Genomic DNA, 18,319 nt, shown 5'->3' with positions numbered 1-18,319 from the left:
GACAGACTGGTGGGCTCTACTGGGGGACAAGGGAGTAGCTGGAGGGCTGCTGGGAGAACTGCTGAGGGGGCTAAGGGGCTGTTGGGAGTGCTGCCAGGAGTGCTTCTAGGGGGGATGAGGGGGTTGCTGGGGGGTGAGGGGCTACTGGGGGACAAGGGAGCTGCTGGGGAGCTGTTGGGAGGACTGCCCAGGGGGTTGCCCAGGGGGCTGCCCAAGGTGCTGCCCAGGGGGCTTCCAGGGATGCTTTGGGGGGTGAGGGGGCTGCTGAAGGATGAGGGAGCTGTTAGGAGGTGGCCAAACAGGTGTACTTCACCCTTCCTTTTGTTGTGCTGGTGCTGGCCTTCTCCTGAGGATACCGGTATTCCCCCAGCTAAGGCAGGAGGGGACCACTCGTCCTTTCTCACCCCGCAGCAGTAGGAGGGCCAGACCAGGTGTCACCCTTCTTCTGGAGTGTCATCCAGTGCATGCTGCATCCCCTATGTCCCCCTTGTGACACCACTGATGTTGCCTCTATTGGAAGCTTCTGGGATATGTCATTCACCTTATAAATAGGTTTTGGGGTTCTGTTGAGTCTTTCACAATTGTCCATTGTCACATTGTACATCAGGAGACTGGGTTAAAAAAAAAAGATAAAGGTAGTCCCATGACATGAATGTCTAGTTGTAACCGACTGTAGGGGGTGGTGCTCATTTCTGTTACTAAGCCTAAGACCCAGCATTGTCTGAGGACTACTTCAGAGGTCATGTGGCCAGCATGACTGCACCAAGTGTTGTTACCTTCCCACCAAAGTGGTGCCTATTCATCTACTTGCATTTGCTCTCTTTTAAACTGCCAGGTTGGCAGAAGGTGGGACTAGCAATTGGAGCTCAATTTGTCATGCACCACTTGAGTCTTGAACTACCAACTTTCCAATCTTCCAATCATCAGAATTGGCATTAACTACATAAAGAGTATCAGTATTCAGTAGTAAAGCACATTGCCCACTGGGACACTCTTACACATCTTTGCAATTTACTAGCAGGGTTCTCTGTTATGTTGCTAAGCATATGTAAAGTCACATAACATGGGTATTTCTACAGTGTAGAAACTATGCCATTTGACACCACTTTAAGTGCTGTAGCTCCGTCCTATGGATTTCTGGGAATTATTACAAGGTTTTCAGCCTTCTCGGCCCAAGATCGCTGGTGCCTCACAATATATTACAAATCCCAGGATTCTGTAGGATGTAATATAGCTATTTTTTATAATCTTTGTATAATTTCTGTTGTTGATGAATGAGGAAAATATATTAGTCCATCACTTTCCCTGCTTTCACCATTTGTGTGTAATCTAATGTTTAAAGCAGGTAGAAATATTCATAATTACAAGTGGTACATTTTTAAATGGTACATTAAAGGATGGGTTTGAATAGATCGAAATAATAGTATCATCTGCCAGAATGGTTCCAAGATTTACAAGTCTCTTGTTATGTAATAAAGAATAATTATCTGGGTGAGACAAATAACCATTCGTCTAAATTTGAAGGCATGGTTTATGTGCAGAAATCCAGGAAAGAGCTATTGCCGTAAATGCATGATATTTGACTAAGATTATACCATGCTCTGGGATGTAATTTTAGAATTCAGCGGGTAAACAAGATTGTGTTTCATATCCATTCCAGAAAAAAGAGGCAAGAAACATTTGTTGGGGGAGGTAAACTAGGGTCACAACTTTATTTTACTTTACTTAGAATATTAATTTCTTTATTCCACAAGATCTTCAGCCTGGTTCTCCCAGACCTTGGAGCATTACTTTTAATAAGAGATTTATGATATTACCAAGATCTCCAGGAGAAGCTGCCTACCACTGTAGATGGTTTCTGCATTGTGGACACATCCCAAGTCTACGAAAGCTCATGCTACAACTTCTTTCCCATAGTTGGTTTCAAAGGTGTTGCAAGATCCCTTTACATAGTTATTGGTAGTCACCCAGTGACAGGATTTGCAACTACATTGCTGATATAAAATTCTGGTCTTTCTGGTCCTTATTTTTTTCTTATAGTAGTAGGAGGAAAACTACAGCAATTATTTGTCTGGGGAAGATGCAATAACCAAAGATTTCTCTCCTTCCCATGAATTTGTGGACCGCCCCCTCTTTAGACTACTTTAAGTCCAAATTAAAGACTATTCTATTCAGGGAAGCCTTGACTTTATGACTGTATATTTCATGATATATTTTTTCAATCAATTTACACTTTTATAGCATTGTTTTAACTTTGTTATAGTAATATTTTATTAATTTTATAATCTTATTTGTGGTTTTAGATTGTGTGCTGTAGGCAGGCCTTTGTTTCTATTTTGGATTGTTGTTTCCTCTCCACTGTAAAGTGCTATGTAAAGCCTATGGCACTATAGAAATAAACGTAATAATAATAATAATAAGTAACCTCTTCTAGTCCAAGAGGGAGACCCTTCCCACCAGAGCACAAGGCTTCCTACAGATAGTCCTCTTCTTTTCCAGTGCATTTTCTGCTCCTTCCCTAAAGCTTGTTATTTGGCTCTGAAACAAGCCTTCACCTCAATCACCTACCTGGGCCTTTTGCTTGACTTCTAATGAATAAATAATCACACCCCGGGACATTGTGTTGCAAGTCACATCCTGACAGCTCCACGCAACTTCTCTAAGCACTGAGAGCTGTCAGTTGCCTTTTAGCAAACACAAGCAATGGGGCTTGTCTGGAGGCAGATGAGAAGAGCTGCCATGTGCGGAGACACTGCCTGCGTGCCTGATTTTGCTCACCGACAACCAGCCGACAGAGATCATGCATTCCAAAGAAGAGGCAATGGAGAACAGGGTGCAAAGAAAGAGGGAACGTAGGAGGGCTTGAATGTAGATTTCAAGAAAGATAGCTGACAGTGGAATCATATGCTTCAAAGTCAACCCCACTGAGTTCAAGGGGGGTTAACTTATGGGGATGTATAATTTATTTGAGAGACAGCATGGTGTAGTGGAGTTTGAATATTGGACGATGACTCTGGAGACTATAGTATGATTCTCAGCTTGGCCATGAAACCCACTGGGTTTCCTATTGGCAAGCCACATGCTCTCAGATTCAGGGGAAGGCAATGGCAAACCTACTCTGAACAAATCTTACCAGAAAAAACCCATGATAAATTCACCTTAGGGTTGTCATACTTGAAGACACACAACAACAAATCTATTCCTGAGCTGCACAAACATTTGCTTCTTGCTTGCCATCATCATTAATAACCCCTGAGCATTGGCGCATTGTAGCTGCATGTCGCCTTAGGGTTGCCATAAGTCAGAAATGACTCGAAAGCACACCAGAGCACCAACATTATTTATTTACCTGGATACAATTTTGAACTTTAGATGTGTAGAAAAAACACATTTATATTCCATCTTTTCAGTAGGATCATTAGGTGTCATCCCAGTGCAGCTCATGGTGTCACTTCCATAGTCACAACCCTCACCAGCCAGAAGGTAGGAGGGCACCTGTTGTGGGAATTAGAGAACCTGCAGATGTGCAATGCCACATAACCTCTTTGCTGCCAATGCTCAGCTTGTCCATGTGCAAAAGCACATGCTAGGCCTCAAAAAAGGCTCCTCCATTAAAAAAACTAACTTCCCCACATTCTTGGCTTGCAGAGGCACCACTACTCACCAGGTGCCAGCCTTGGAGAAACATGACCAAGCCAACTAGGACAAGAAGGGCAGGCACTGTAGATTTTCCTCCTCTTCATCCTCCTCCTTCTGAGCAAAAGCTGCCAAAATGGGAGTCGCTGGAACACAGGTGGAGGAGGCCAGCACAGAAGTGTCTCAGCACTTGCCACCAGCCCTGCTGAATCACCTCTCTCAGTGATCAGGATCTCCCTTTTTCCCCTGTCCTGTATGATTTTAGCATCTTTGTCTGATAAAGAAGCCTGCAGACCTTCAAAAGCTTGCACCATGTATTTTCTGCATTCCAGTTGGCCAAATAAAGGTATCACTGTTTTGTGAATTTTGAAGTTGTTATACTGATTCATTATTCTAAGTCTAGCTTTGCTGTTGTTGTGTGCCTTCAAGTCATTTCTGACTTATGGGGACCCTAAGGCAAACCTATTATGGGGTTTTCTTGGCAAGTTTTGTTCAGAGGAGGTTTGTCATTGCTTCCCTCTGAGACTGGGAGCATGTGATTTGGCCAAGGTCTCCTAGTGGTTTCATAGCCAAGAGGAGAACCAAATCTAGGTCTCTAGAGTCATAGTCCAACACTCAAGCCAGTACTCCACACTGGCAGACAAAAAGAGAGAATGCAGACTCAAATATACATTGCTTATACATTTATGCCCAACATAATAGGGACAAATCATGAACAGTGACTGAGCCAAGATAGGAGCTTGTATATATGTGTGGAAGGAAGCATAACTGGAACTGTTTTTGGTCAATAGCACCAGTGAAACATATGGAACGATGAATCATCCATGGTTTGAAACATGGAGTGGGATAGATTCCCTGCTGTGACTAAATGGCACCACTGCTTAATATATATTTTTCTGCCTCTCCCACCCAGTCAGTGCTGAGATTCATGGTCAGGGTTGTTGTTTTTCCTTTTAAAAAACTCTGCTATAGCATTGAACAAAAATCAATTGAGAATTGTTGCAACCAGATTACAAAGACCAAACCAAAGAAGAGGCCCTCTCTTCTTTCATCCCATATATCCCATTCAACTGCAAATAATACACTGCTTCTGATCAAGTCACCAGTTCTCATGAAATTTCACCCGTCGTTCAAGAACGTAAGAGCTTCTTTGTCCAGAGATGATACTAATGATTAGGTTTGCAAATATACACGTATTTGATGGGCTGTGGCAATGAGGAGGCAGGGACAAAGACTATTTTGTGGCAAAGCCATTTGCAGATCACAGTTTCAGTATGTGACACAAAAGTACATTTTCCCCAAAGAAGTTTCTTTTCCAGATCACTATGATCCACACGGATCCCCAATGCAATTATCAAAACCCAAACATTCCTCCTCTATCTATCTATCTATCTATCTATCTATCTATCTATCTATCATCAGTTTCACCCCACCAAGCCAGAAAAGAATGATCTATCCTGCACATCTTCCAAACCCCAACTTTCCAGTGCAGCCATCACTGAATTCCATCGGAAGGCAAAAAAGGCCCTGGAGTTGTCCACCCTGGATGTAAAGTCTAAAGTTTACAATCAAATGCTAATAATAACATGACTAACACTGAAAAGACTCCAAACAGAAATTCCTACCACGTTGACTTAACTAACAGCAGATGGGGTAAACTGGGAAGGAATACCTCTGAACGGTGGACATCCCATACCTGTCTGGGAAGTTCCTCAGCAGATAATCCAGCAAGCTTGTTCAACTCACCATGGAGAAATCCCAGGATGAAGCTTAAGACCTAACGAAAGAAAACAAGACAAGCCTATGGTCAGGTATTTGGTGAACCGAGATGTCTAAATCCAAATGAATTTGGGAGACTGTAGCTCCCACTCCTCTTCTTCCTCCTCCTCCTTTTCTTCTTCTTCATATTAGCATTAGCAGACAAAGCCTAGCATCCAGTTATTGGCATACACTTGCATATACCCTTTGTTTATGCATGTGGTTTCTTGGGTCATTGGGAAAGTCGGAATTGCCTTCCTTTCTCCACAATGACCAAAAGCTCCTCTCTGACTTACTGTTGAGCTACCAAAGCCCTCTCACTATGGCCATTTTGTAGCTGGTGGAAATTGGGGAGAAGAAGGAATCAGAGAAGTGGTTGGCTATGTCTTTGTAGCTAGGCACAAGATGAGCCTACTCCATTGTGACCTCTTGAGTCTCCCATCAAACCTCATATAATCTTTTTGAATCTGGCTACAGAGACACAGCAAAAGACTTTGCCAATGACTTTCCTCACACTCTGCTCTCCACCAGTAAATCCAATAAGTCCAGGGGTGTTGAATGGCCAGCTGCCATATAGTTCCACAAGTGGAACTCCTATGCTGTGTTGTGCCATACAGGATTCTGGCCGCTAAATCCATGTTGTGCCCCCCCCCCCCAGTGTGAAATGAGAAATTTCAAAGAGATTCTTTAAAAAAAGAAGATAAAGGTGACTTGATAAGATTTGTGAATTAATAATAATAATAATAATAATAATAATAATAATAATAATAATAATAAACTTTATTTATATCCTGTCCACTCCAGTTAGGATCGAGGCGGCTTACAGTAAATGCAGTCTGATACAGAATAAAATGGCAATATTATAACCCCAAATTGTACCCCCCTTTAAATAACAATTAAGCCACATTAAAAAGAATACACTAAAATCAAGAATACATTAAGTCAACAAAAGGGAAGATGGGGTGTGGGTTAACTGGAGAGATAGACTGAACGATAGTCAGCTCAGTTCAGTGGTTCAGTTCAGTGGGTGGCTGAATAGCATGTGAAGATTCCTAATTCTCTCTCTCTATTTACTGACCTACCTATCTCCCTATCTTAGTTATCCATGGTTTGCAATCCATGGGCTGGACAATTCTGTGTTCCTAAAAAGCCACCTCCACATATATACCCCACCTGCCATAAGATTTTTGGTCCCTGCAAAAGGATATGCATGCTGTTTTTTTCCTATGGAGGTTTTTGCGTAAAGAGGTTGTGGGGGTTGTACAAAGATGTTGACCTCAATATTATTGGCTCATCTCAATTGGAATAGACTTGCTCAATCCCCTGTTGAATACTGGGGCAGCATCTACACTGCAGAATTAATGCAGTTTGACACTGTTTGAACTGCCACGGTTCAATGCTATAAAATTCTGGGATGTGTAGTTTTGTGAGATATTTAACCTTCTCTGTTAGGGAGCTCTGGTGCCACAACAAACCACAAATCCCAGGATTCCATAGTATGGAGCCATGGCAGACGAAGTAATGTCAAACTTCTGCAATGTTGCAGCAGCCTGAGTCAACACATAGGTAAATCCTATTTATCCAGTAGGATTGTACAAGTTGGGACTAACAAAATGTTCCAGGCCGTTGTATTATGAGCAAAAATGATGCATTTTGCACAAGCATGGGTACACTTTGGAAATTGTTTGTTCTGACATGCAAGAAAGAAATAAGGAACAATTTCCATCTCTGCTCTAGATGTTATCCATGCTCTTGGTTGGAACAGTGCAATTCAAGGGAAAATGTATTCCAGCGTGAATTGCTTGGATTTAAGGAGGAAAAATGTGCGCTTATCTTCAGTGATATACAAACACGGGACAAAACAACTGAAGCTTAACTAAGACACAGCATGCAGGCAAATCCATGCTTATACCTTGACACACACACACACACACACACACACACACACACTCGCATAGGCATCCCGCCCAGCCTTCCAACATAAACCAATAAACAGATGGCTCCACTACGTTATAGCTTTTTACAGCCTTGCAGCTTCTGCCTTCCTCTGATAATAAACATTTTTCTGGCTCATGGCCTGAAGGAAAGAGGAGGCTGCTGTGGCTTTGTAAAATTATAAATCTCCTAAACTATCTACTTATTGGATACTTTGGTGGAGAAAAATGCCCTATTTTTTATGGCTGATTTGCATCCTGCAGCATTCAGATTATGGCCTGGGATGCTGAGCTCTATGTGTTTGCTTTGTTCCCCTTTAGAAAAAGGCAGGCACCAAGGGGTTGGGATTACAGCCTCGTAAACATTAGAAGAAAGATTTGAGAAAGCAGGAGCCATAAACGTCCCACTGGGTGAACATGGTCCACAGCGAGAGCAGAAGACCAGATCATGAAGGAGCCTGGCCAATGGTTTGACTCATGCCACAATCTGATACCAATATTTTCTTTGGAAGCTACTTTATATTCAATTAACCAAAACTCTTTCCATTCCACACATTGTGTTCATAGCTTTCCATGTTCACTTAGCTTCTGTAATCTCAGAAAATTGCAGCTGTTAAGGGTTGTGCTCTTCACAGATTCATCATTTTGGCAACAGAGATATGGTTGGGTGTGCTGTGCCAATCCAGCTTCATTGCTGCCTTAGAGTGGGATGGCTGTCAGTGCCAAAATGAAGAAGGTTTATCTGTTGCCTGGAAAGGACATGTGGACCAAGATTGAGTCTGTGTAGAATCAATCTCTATGTGTAGAGTCGTGCATGGATTATGCTGCTCATCCCTTGTGTTGAATGTAAAGAATGTGCAGCCAAATGCATACCTGAATGTACAACTAAGTCCACAAGCAAATGTGTATCTTGTGCTAAACTCATGTACATCTGCATGCACAATGACACTGCAAGAAAAAGCTGTGCATCTGTAGTTTGGAACTGAATGCACACATTCTGCATCAGGGAAAAAAATGTCCAACCACTTATAGGGAAACATTTGAATACCTAAGACACGAACAGGAATTTGTCCATTGGGGTCTACGCAATTGAAGCCACCATTCCAAGGTTCAAGTACCCAACTGGCAGCCAGTACCAGGCACTGGAAGATGGCATTGGAAATAACTTTCTATTTCCTTTTCCTAATTTCTGATTAAATTGGTGAGAACCAGTGAGGTGAGTGGTTTGGTGTTGGAGTAGGACTCTGGAGACAAAGATCTGAATCTTTGCTCAGCCATGTACCACATTCCCACTTACAAATAAATCACTTTGTGATCTGAATCAATGGATCGGTTTGGCAGTGGAACATGGTTCACACTACATTTTCTTGCTGCAATCACATTTTCTTGCTGCAAATTAAAATAAAATAACCCACTTGTGGTTCACATTGACAAATGAATCAGTTCAAAATGGACCTGCTCCAGCTGGCCAAAGGTCAAATTTAAATCGATTCTGATCCGCATCTGGTACTCACTTGCATGGAATTGATTTATCCAAAAAGACGTGGGAAAAATCAACCTAAAAAAGACATAGGTTAAATGGGTCTAGCCCATGGCCCCCCATTCTGAATCACTTCAGCGATTCGGTTCAAGTGTGAACCATGGTCATTTAAACTGGTTCAAACCAATTTGTGATCCAGTTTAAAAGGTAGTGGAAATGAGGCCATGGAAACCCATAGGGTGATCTTAAGTGAGTCACATTCCTGGCCTAAGAGGAATGTAATGGCAAACCTCCTCTGAATACATCATGTCAAGAAGACTCTAGGAGAGGGTCACCATAAATTGGGATTGACTTGCACCACCACCAGCAGCAACAACAATAACAATACAGTTCCTCTGACTGACTCTCAACATGAGGCATTCACTGTGGTCCTGTAGTTAATTCAGAGTATTTGTCTATCTCTCCTAGTTTTGTCTACCCTGAGCAGAAGCATCTCTGTAGGATTTCTAGCTGAAATATTGCAAAGCCTTATTTGGAGATGCTGAGGACAGAACCTGATGCAATTTCTCTTGGAAAGTTTGTATTACTGCAACAGAGCTATAGCACTTTCCCAGCATACTTTAAAAAATGCATCATATTACAACAAAGAGGTTTCATTCATGTATATTGATTTTCCCACACAGAGGCTGGTTCATATGATTGCAAACAGAATATTTTCCAGTTCTCTCTAAATGTAGCAAAGCATACAGGCCAGCATTGAGAAATGACAAAATGAGAGCATTTTCCCCAAGACAAAAGGTTGAGTTCAGATGTACCGCTAACTCATGATTTACATGCACCCCTTTGCTCCTCCTTTCTGTGTAAGGAAACAAAATAGAGGTTTTGGGTTCATGATGGTAGCAAACAATATTTTCTGTTTCTTTACAAGAGTACACCTAGCAAATCAATAGTTGACTAGTAAGTCAATACCTAGGTAAATCCCACTGATTTAATTGGTCTGCACTAGTTGCAACTGATAATAGGATTCAGGCCTATGTTTTCTGTTAACACATTATTAGCACATATTTCTGAAAAGAGGAAAAGCCTTTTACAATTGTCTTCAGAATACATTGTGTCTGGCTTCTCGCTCTGTTTGCTGATATGCAGTTTTATCATTCCAGCTCTGCCCAAGGCACTGTGGGACCCGCTACCAGTAGACACTGCAGGCATCTCAGCAGGGAGACTAGACTTGCTCTTCTATGCATCCAGCAGACTAGTTTGCTGTTGAGTTTTCCTTTCCAGCCATATCCAGAAAGTTAATCAACTCACCTTGAACAGAATCTACTTGATATCCCATGACAGATGCTATCTGAATAAGTCATGACTTGGTTAGCATGCATGAGTGGACTATTTTCTCAAGAGAGAGGTTGGGAACATGTGGATATGTGATGGTGAAGGAATGCTCGAAGACACTTATCTGTGAGCAGCCAAGGCTGCATCTGCACTGCAGAAACAATGCGATTTGACAACACTTTTTAAGCACCATGGCTCCAGCTATGAAATCCTGGGATCCATAGCTTGTGGTGGCACAGATATATCTTGCAAGACTACAAGTTCCATGCAGACCAAGAAGGGTTTCTCTGGTTTGTAAACAGTAGGGTGAATTCAGGGGTGAAATTAGGTAATTTTCAATGCTATACTTAACAGCCTGATGGTTTGTGTATATATGCATCTGGCTTCAAGTCAACTTTTGTTGACCTCATGAATTTCACAGTGTTTCCCAAGGCAAGGGACAGTCAGAGGTGGCTTGCCATTGCCTTACACAGGAGCTGGTATTTCCTGACAGTCTCCTTTCTAAAGTTCTAATGTCATAGTACAATTCATGCATAGTTTTTTGTGGGTTTTTCAGACTATGTGTCCATGTTCTAGAAGAGTTTATTTCCGATGTTTTGCCAACATCTGTGGCTGGCATCTTCTCTGAAGATGCCAGCCATAAATGCTGGTGAAACGTCAGGAATAAATTCTTCTACAACATGGCCACATAACTTGAAAAACCCACAAAAAACTATGATTGCCGGCTATGAAAGCCTTCGACTTCAAATTCATGCATAACTTCACAGGTGAAGATTTTTCCTGTGCAAGCCCCATGGTAGATCTCAGCTAGTAATGTTGCATTTGTGCTTTTGTGTCTTTCCACTTTTCATAAATGAAAGTAGACACCTTTGTAAATGTGCAACACTACAGATCATTCACAGAAAGATAAATGCATGCATATCTATTCTCATCTCCATTGACAATGCTATTCTAATTTTTGAAGGCCTTTCCTCTTTCTTCTGTGTCTACTATAATCATTAGCTGCACAACCCTTTGTCCAGCGCTGCTTTTTTGAAGCCGAGGCATTGAATGCTGGCTATTAGAATTTACCTCCCTTTTCCTTTTCATGGAATACATCTAATAATATTTAATCAAAAGGTTATTATTGGAAATTACTGTTTAGCACCTGCGACTCAAAGCTGTTCTCCTATATTTACAACTTGAACGAATGGTGGAGAACAGAAGGCTAGGGAAGCCATGTATTGACATACTCTCTCGCTGGAGATTTCTGTGTCCTCCAGGGCTGTGAGGCAAGACTTTCTCCCTGATTCTCCTCTAATTGGATGTAGCTATGCATGACTAGCTGAAGCAGAATGGAGATAGGGATGTCTATTTGGATGTGCATCAGTAGGAAACAAGATTTGGATGCAAAGCAGAAGAATGTAGATACACATTTGCCTATGCAGCAGAAGGGGGCTGAATGTATATGAGATATTTATTTGTGCACATGAAATAATGGGGCGTAATATGTCTGGAGAGGCATATTTCGATGTGAGGCAGATTGAGGCAAAATGTATCATTTTGTCCCATAGGAACATAGGGAACATCTTGAATACAGTTTAAGCTATTTGAAGGACCGTATCTTTCTATATAGAGCCAGCATGGTGCAGATGTTTGAGCGTTGGACGATGACTCTGGAGACTAGAGTTTGAATTCCTGCTCAGCCATGGAAACCCACTGGGGAACCGTAGGCAAGTCATACTCTCTCAGCCTCAAAAGGAGGCAAAGGTAAACCACCTCTGACCAAACCCTGTGATGGGGTTGTTATAGGGTCACCACAAATCGGAAACAACTTGAAGGTGGCAGTTGGACATTGGTGGACTCTCCTTCATTGGAGGTGAGGTTGAGTGGCCATCTCTCAAAGTATGTCACTTGTGGATTCCAACATGGCAGAGAACTGAACTAGATGGTCTTTGGGATACCTTCAGATGCTATGAACCTATAGACACAAAGGACAGCAGAAAGACATATGTCCCAATAAAGAGCTGGGCAACGTCTTTGGGTCCAAAGGTCAGCTATGTCCCCTCCGCCCCAGATCTGCTGCAAGCTACACACACCTACCCCCTAAACTGCCAAAATTCATCAGAGATGGGGAGGAATAGATAAAGCTATGTTTTTAATCATTTTAGGTAAGGTGGGAATTATTCTGCCATCCCAAATGTTGTTGGGTTGCAACTCCCAGCACTCTCACCATTAGCTATGCTGCTAGTGGAGAATTCAAAGACCGGCCATGTTAGTCTGAAAAATCAGTATACAGCATCTTTGAGACTAATGGAAATAATGTATTATTATTATTATTATTATTATTATTATTATTATTATTATTTATATAGCGCTGTAGATTTACACAGTGCTGTACATACAAACAATAAAATTGATAAAGAAGTTGGCAGCATGACCTTTCATAGACTTGAGCCTACTTCTTCAGATGCATACATCTAAGGCAAAATCAAGGTTAGCTTTTTGGAATATATATATATATATATATATATATATATATATATATATATATGTTCAAGGCATGGATGGTGGAATCTGTGGATGCAGAATCCATGGTTATAGAGGGCTGAGTATACATCTTTGATCTTTGTTTTTCCCATTGCGCTTTATTGCATGCCAGGCAGCACAATAAAACCACATTAACTAATCCAGAGGTGATGGGGATACCATTTATTATTTTCACCTTCATTGTCTGTCCCTTGTCTCTTTTCTTCAGGATTGAAAAAGTGGTCGACACTTCTCCATGATGTTCCCCTTTCATTTAGCTTCTGTTAACACATTTCTATGCGCACCAAGCCTTTTGTCCTCCAGACATTTTGGCCTCTAACACTCATAATCTCTAACCATTAGCCAATGGGGTTTCTGGGAGGTGAAATCTGAAACATCTGGAGGGCCAAATGTTCCTCACTCCTTTTCCAGCCTATGGATTTGAAGAGTGTTCATCAAATTTCTCATTCTCAACAAGAGAGGCTATTGTGTCAAGGCAGCCTGCTGAGAAGTCAATAGTCTCTGCAAAACCTCCTATCTGCACCTTGAGAATGAAACAAGGAGGACTTTGAAGAGGTAAGTGAGAGGGCTGGGGCAGAGGTTGACATGTCAGTAGAGAAGTGAATTCATGCTGGGGGCTGGATAGTTTTAAAGACACTTTCCAAGTGGTTGTTTGCTGTAAAGTCAGTTCCGACTTATGGGGACTTTAAGGCGACCCTATCACAAGGTTTTCTCAGCATGATTTGTTCAGAGAGTTGCTATCTCTATGAGGTTGAGAGATTGTGATGTGCCCAAGTTCATCTTGAAGACAGCACTTTCCCACAGCTTTAAGCATTTCACTGAAATCATGATCACATTTGTTCTGACATTTACTTTGAAAATGAAGGTTAACCACCAGCCTTTTGACCAGCCAAAGGAGTATCTTTGAAAACACTATCTCTGAAACCCAGGGGTTTCTATGGCTGAGCAAAGATTTGAATCCTGGTCTCCAGAATCATAGACCAATGCTCAAACCACTGCACCATGCTATCCAAGGTGTTGAACCTATTTCGAGAATAAGTTCAGCACCTTGGGTAGTGCTTATTTATTTATTTATTTATTTATTTATTTTAAAGCTATACCAAACCTAGAGAAGATCCATTTCCCCACTGATGTGGAGCAACCAATGTGTCACACTTTTCACAGTATCAAGATTTGTAAAGTTGGAAGGATCCAACCCCTCACCAGGCAGGAATATACCACTAAAGCACTCCTGAAAGATGGCCATTGAGTCTCTGACCTCCTAAGAAGGGAAGTTCATCACCTTGTAAGGTAAACCATTCCACCATTGAACAGCTCTTCCAGCGAAGAAGTATAAACCAGTATAAATGCACCATGGTTAACCAGAATAAAACTACCAAATGGAAACACACACACAGAGCACAGGCTGAATTTAATTGTCTGGGGGAACTGGTGCAGGCTCCACAATTTGTCTTTGAGGTTCACTGCCATTCCCTATCTTCACTACACCATGCTGTGGCTTCCAATGCTCAGACCTTGCCAAATTGCATTTTTTGTTCCTTTCAGATGAACAAAGCTGGCATTTTTTCACACAGAGAGGACATCATTCTCTTTCTGGTTCTCCCCTCCCTCCCAGAAATTGCCTGCAGTAATTACATTCCGACTCCATGCAAATAACTTCCCTCAACCCTTTGCCCACTCCTCCCAAAGTTAGCCAATTCCAGGAGGACAGCTGGACTTTTAATGAGCTTTGCTGCATGGAGAGAGAGAATGCCAGCTTGTGTGTGTGATGTTTTTAAAGCTGAGATGGCCGATGTGTCTGCTGTCTATCTGACTGTCTCTCTCTCTCTCTCAAGTTCTGCACTGGTTCAGTTTGGCTGCAATGTGTCCGAAGTATGGGGAGCTGTATCCATCTGAGAGAATTTCAGCTTCAGCAAGGTTTGTGTAGTGGGAATCTCCACATGTGCAGTCGCATATTGGTTGTGCTATGAAACACTTGTGTTGAATGGCAACATTATGCAACTGAATGCACCCCCAAATGCACAACCAAACGAGAATCAGAATGCAACATCTCATGCACAACTCTTACTTCTACAACTTCGAACTGAACACAGACATTTCACATCAGACAACCATGTCTAACTGCTTCCAGAGGAGAAATTACACAAGAATAAGATATCCAACAGGACTCTAGCCTGTGCCTCTGCAAGATTCTAGCCTTTCTCTAAAAAGGGCTAATTTTCTCGAGACTCTCAAAAAACAATGGAATTTCCTCCCATCTGTATTAACATCCGATGACTTTTCTTGGATCAAAGCTGAAGTGGTCTGTGTGTATGCTTCCATGCAATCCCCAACAAGCCCCCAAATACATGACTGCTGGTATGAATTCAGTGCAAGGACTTGCAAGCTGTTCAGTCTTGGAGCATGCTTTCCCTGTGATCCAACAGGCCCCACAGCACATTGTCTTCCATGCCCTACTGCTGCTCACTCTTGAGACCAAACACCTGGTCATGGTCATGGTCATGGCTGAAAGGATCTCCATGGGAGTGATGCTCCTATCAGCAAGCACCATCTGGTTGCTTCTTGCCGAGGCTTGGAGGTGGATGTGACACTTAGTGCTTTAAGCAGAGGAATCTGATGGCTTCTGATCCCCTTGGACTCAAACAGTGAACCGAGCAGCCATTTATAACGGGTGAACAACTCATTCCTTTGTGCTGGACAATGCTAGGAGGTGTTATTCATAGTTTATATCCTTATGTTTTACTTGGCTTCTACAGAACAGTAATTATATATGGGAAGATTTGTCTTGATACAGGGATCGAGAGGGGCACATTCTTCTGAAATGTCTATTTAAGGACTTCAGGCTGTGCCTTCAACACCAAGAAACAAGCTCACAAAACAACCTAAAAACATAAACCGAAGCCTTTTTGTTTACCTCTGTCTGTTCTAGGGAGACTATTCAGATCTTCCTCAGTTAACAAAGGAGATGCGTTCCCAGACGTTTTCTCTTTAATAGAAAATTTGATACCAGAGGCAGAAAGAATGTAAAAAGAAGGAGGACAGGCCCCTATGCCATGCACACACATGGAGTTCAAAATGTTTCAGCACATTTTTTATCCACAGTAAACAATATGCATGTGTGACCAAACTGAGAAAATTGTCATTTTTCAGCATACTGGGGGAGCTGGTGAGGGAGGTTTATCTGCTCCCCCCCCCCCCAATGTCTGTTTTGCTTTGTGCTGGTCTATGACCATAATGAAGATTTGATTCTGTTCTATTCTGCTGTTCATCCATGCTCAGTTGAGTGATTCTGGAGACAGCAACTGTTTAGCATGCACTCCATGTTGCACTCCAAAAAGTAACTTCTCCCAGGCTCTAAGTTCATCCCCATGTTCCATGCATCAATCCCACCAGGGAAGGACTCTCCAAAAAGCAAAGACCTTTGGTCCTTCTCTTACCAACTCCACTTTTGTAAACAAGGATATGAAGCACAGGAATTCAAATCTTCTCACACTCAATGCATGTGCTATAATCACATGTGCAGTGGTAACATACCAGTGGCATGTCCATCCAAGTTACAAGCATTTTTTGGTATGGTGCCACTGCAGGTGAATGATTTCAGGGGGAAGAAATAGCTGCCTATTAAATATGAACATTCCTCCCCATACATTGACATGAATGCTTTCCTATGTTGGTTCATAAGCTTTTAACTCATCCTCCAGAAGAAATGTAGGCAAGTCATAATGGATATCATGGCCACAGTGGGCCAGGTCCCTTAACCACATCTTGAAAGCATACACCTACCTGAAAGAAGGAAAGAGTGTGTGGGGGGAGTAGCAAGTGGTCCAGACTACCTGCCCAAATATTACAATCTTTGGAGTTGAGGGTGAGTCCCATCACCACCCAGGACCATCTGATGAAGACACGTGTGTGTTACATGTTGTTTTAGCTATATTCTGATTTAACTTACATTGTAAGCTGTGTTGGGTCCCACATTGGGATAAAGGTGGGGCAGAAATAAAGAAAATATCAAATTATTTCCAAGGAGTTTGTTAAAGGGGCTGGATAAGGGCAAAGGATCCCTCCTCCTGGCAGTGCCAATTAATGAACAGGAAAATGTGACTCTGGGTTATTAAGCATTTGTGTATAGGCTTGGAAAGCGTAACCACATCTCCACATTATAATTACGGAGAAAGGCAATGCATTCCATCAGAGCTCACTGAAGTGCACCACACCACCGAGAGTGAGTTTGCTCCCCCTTTTTCCAAGCACTGGGCTGCAAACCTGAGAAATTCAGCACCGAGAGCAAGGAAGAGGTTGCCCTGCCTATTTGTCATGACTAGGTGAAAGATTTGATCCCTGATCTTTTGCATGTTCACTTAAAAGTAAACTCCTGCTGTATCCGAGAGGGGTTACCTGCAAGAGAGCCACGAGACCTGGGTCACGTCATATTTAGGATGCCTGACTTCTTTACCAAGCACCCAGGTGCCCTAGGAAACTATGGCATGGTTCAGTATAGCATAGTAATTCCGCATATAGAATGTAGACTACAACTGACAGTTTGCTGGCTCCTGGATTTACTATATAGCTGCTGCAAGACTGTCCTATGGCAAACCTGTGCTTTCTGGAGAAGGGGAACGATCGGAGAAGCATCTGGCTATTTCCTTGTAGCCAGATGAAAAATGAATACGTCATCCACTGAGAAATCAGATGCTTCTCTGATTTCCCCCCACAACTCTCAGATGTTCCTGATGGCCAGGCTGGTTGGGGGATTCTGGGAGCTGTTATCCCACTATAACTTTTCAGTCCTCTAACCATGTATCACAATTTGTTTTGGTTCTAGAAGAGCCATTTGGCATAAAATAACAATGGGGGTTATTAGCCTCCCAGAGGACCTTGGAGAGGCCTGCCAATGTCCCCCCCCCATACTTTTTTTTTAAAAACTCCATTACTCCTTGTCAGTTTGGAGGAGAATTGAATGATGTTTGGAGGACTCCCTGGACCATTTATGCAAACAAGAGAGCTTTTAGCCATCATGATGTGATCTGGAAGTGACCCAGAAGGCCTCTCCTAGGTCTAAAGCAGCTCAAAGGTGGTCAAATGAGGGGAGAATGACCCCCACGCCCCCCATGGTGTGCAAAGGACATTTGAGGGGCAAATTAATCTTTTAAAAATGAAAAAAAATATGATGTCAAGGAGGTCCTGGTGATGTTAAAAACATCAAAGTCAAAGGTTTTCATGGCTGGAATCCATAGTTTATTATAAATACCGCCAGCATCTGTGGTTGGCATCTTCAGAGAAAGATGCCAGCCAGAGATGCTGGTGAAACATCAGGAATAAATTCTTCTAGAACATGGCCACAGAGCCCAAGAAACCCACCCAAAATTGTTAAAAATAGCCTTGGAGGGAAGTCTATCACCTGTATGTATATGGAGCCCTGGTGGCGCAGTGGGTAAATGCCTGTACTGCAGCCATTCACTCGAAACCACAAGGTTGCGAGTTGAAGACCAGCAAAAAGGGCCCAAGCTCGACTCAGGCTTACATCCTTCCGAGGTCGCTAAAATGTGTACCCAGACTGTTGGGGGCAAATTAGCTTACTTGCTAATTAGCTTACTTGCTGTTCACCACTATGATCTTTGGAATAGTGGTATATAAATAAAACAAATTATTT

General features: G+C 42.3%; 1 protein-coding gene across 2 annotated transcripts in view; it reads right to left on the bottom strand.

The window, feature by feature from the left end:
- Positions 1-18,319, bottom strand: part of LINGO1 (leucine rich repeat and Ig domain containing 1) — a 504,164-nt gene that overhangs the window by 284,412 nt on the left and 201,433 nt on the right. For both annotated transcript variants that reach the window (XM_042477549.1, XM_042477550.1), the window contains one exon: positions 5,333-5,413. The gene's annotated coding sequence lies outside the window, so the exon portion shown is untranslated. The remainder of the gene's footprint in view (positions 1-5,332; positions 5,414-18,319) is intronic.

Source organism: Sceloporus undulatus, chromosome 6 (genome assembly GCF_019175285.1).
Source record: "Sceloporus undulatus isolate JIND9_A2432 ecotype Alabama chromosome 6, SceUnd_v1.1, whole genome shotgun sequence".
NCBI classification, from domain to species: Eukaryota; Metazoa; Chordata; class Lepidosauria; order Squamata; family Phrynosomatidae; genus Sceloporus; species Sceloporus undulatus.
Note: the sequence above shows the minus strand (reverse complement) of the source record. Positions and strands in the feature narration are given on the sequence as shown.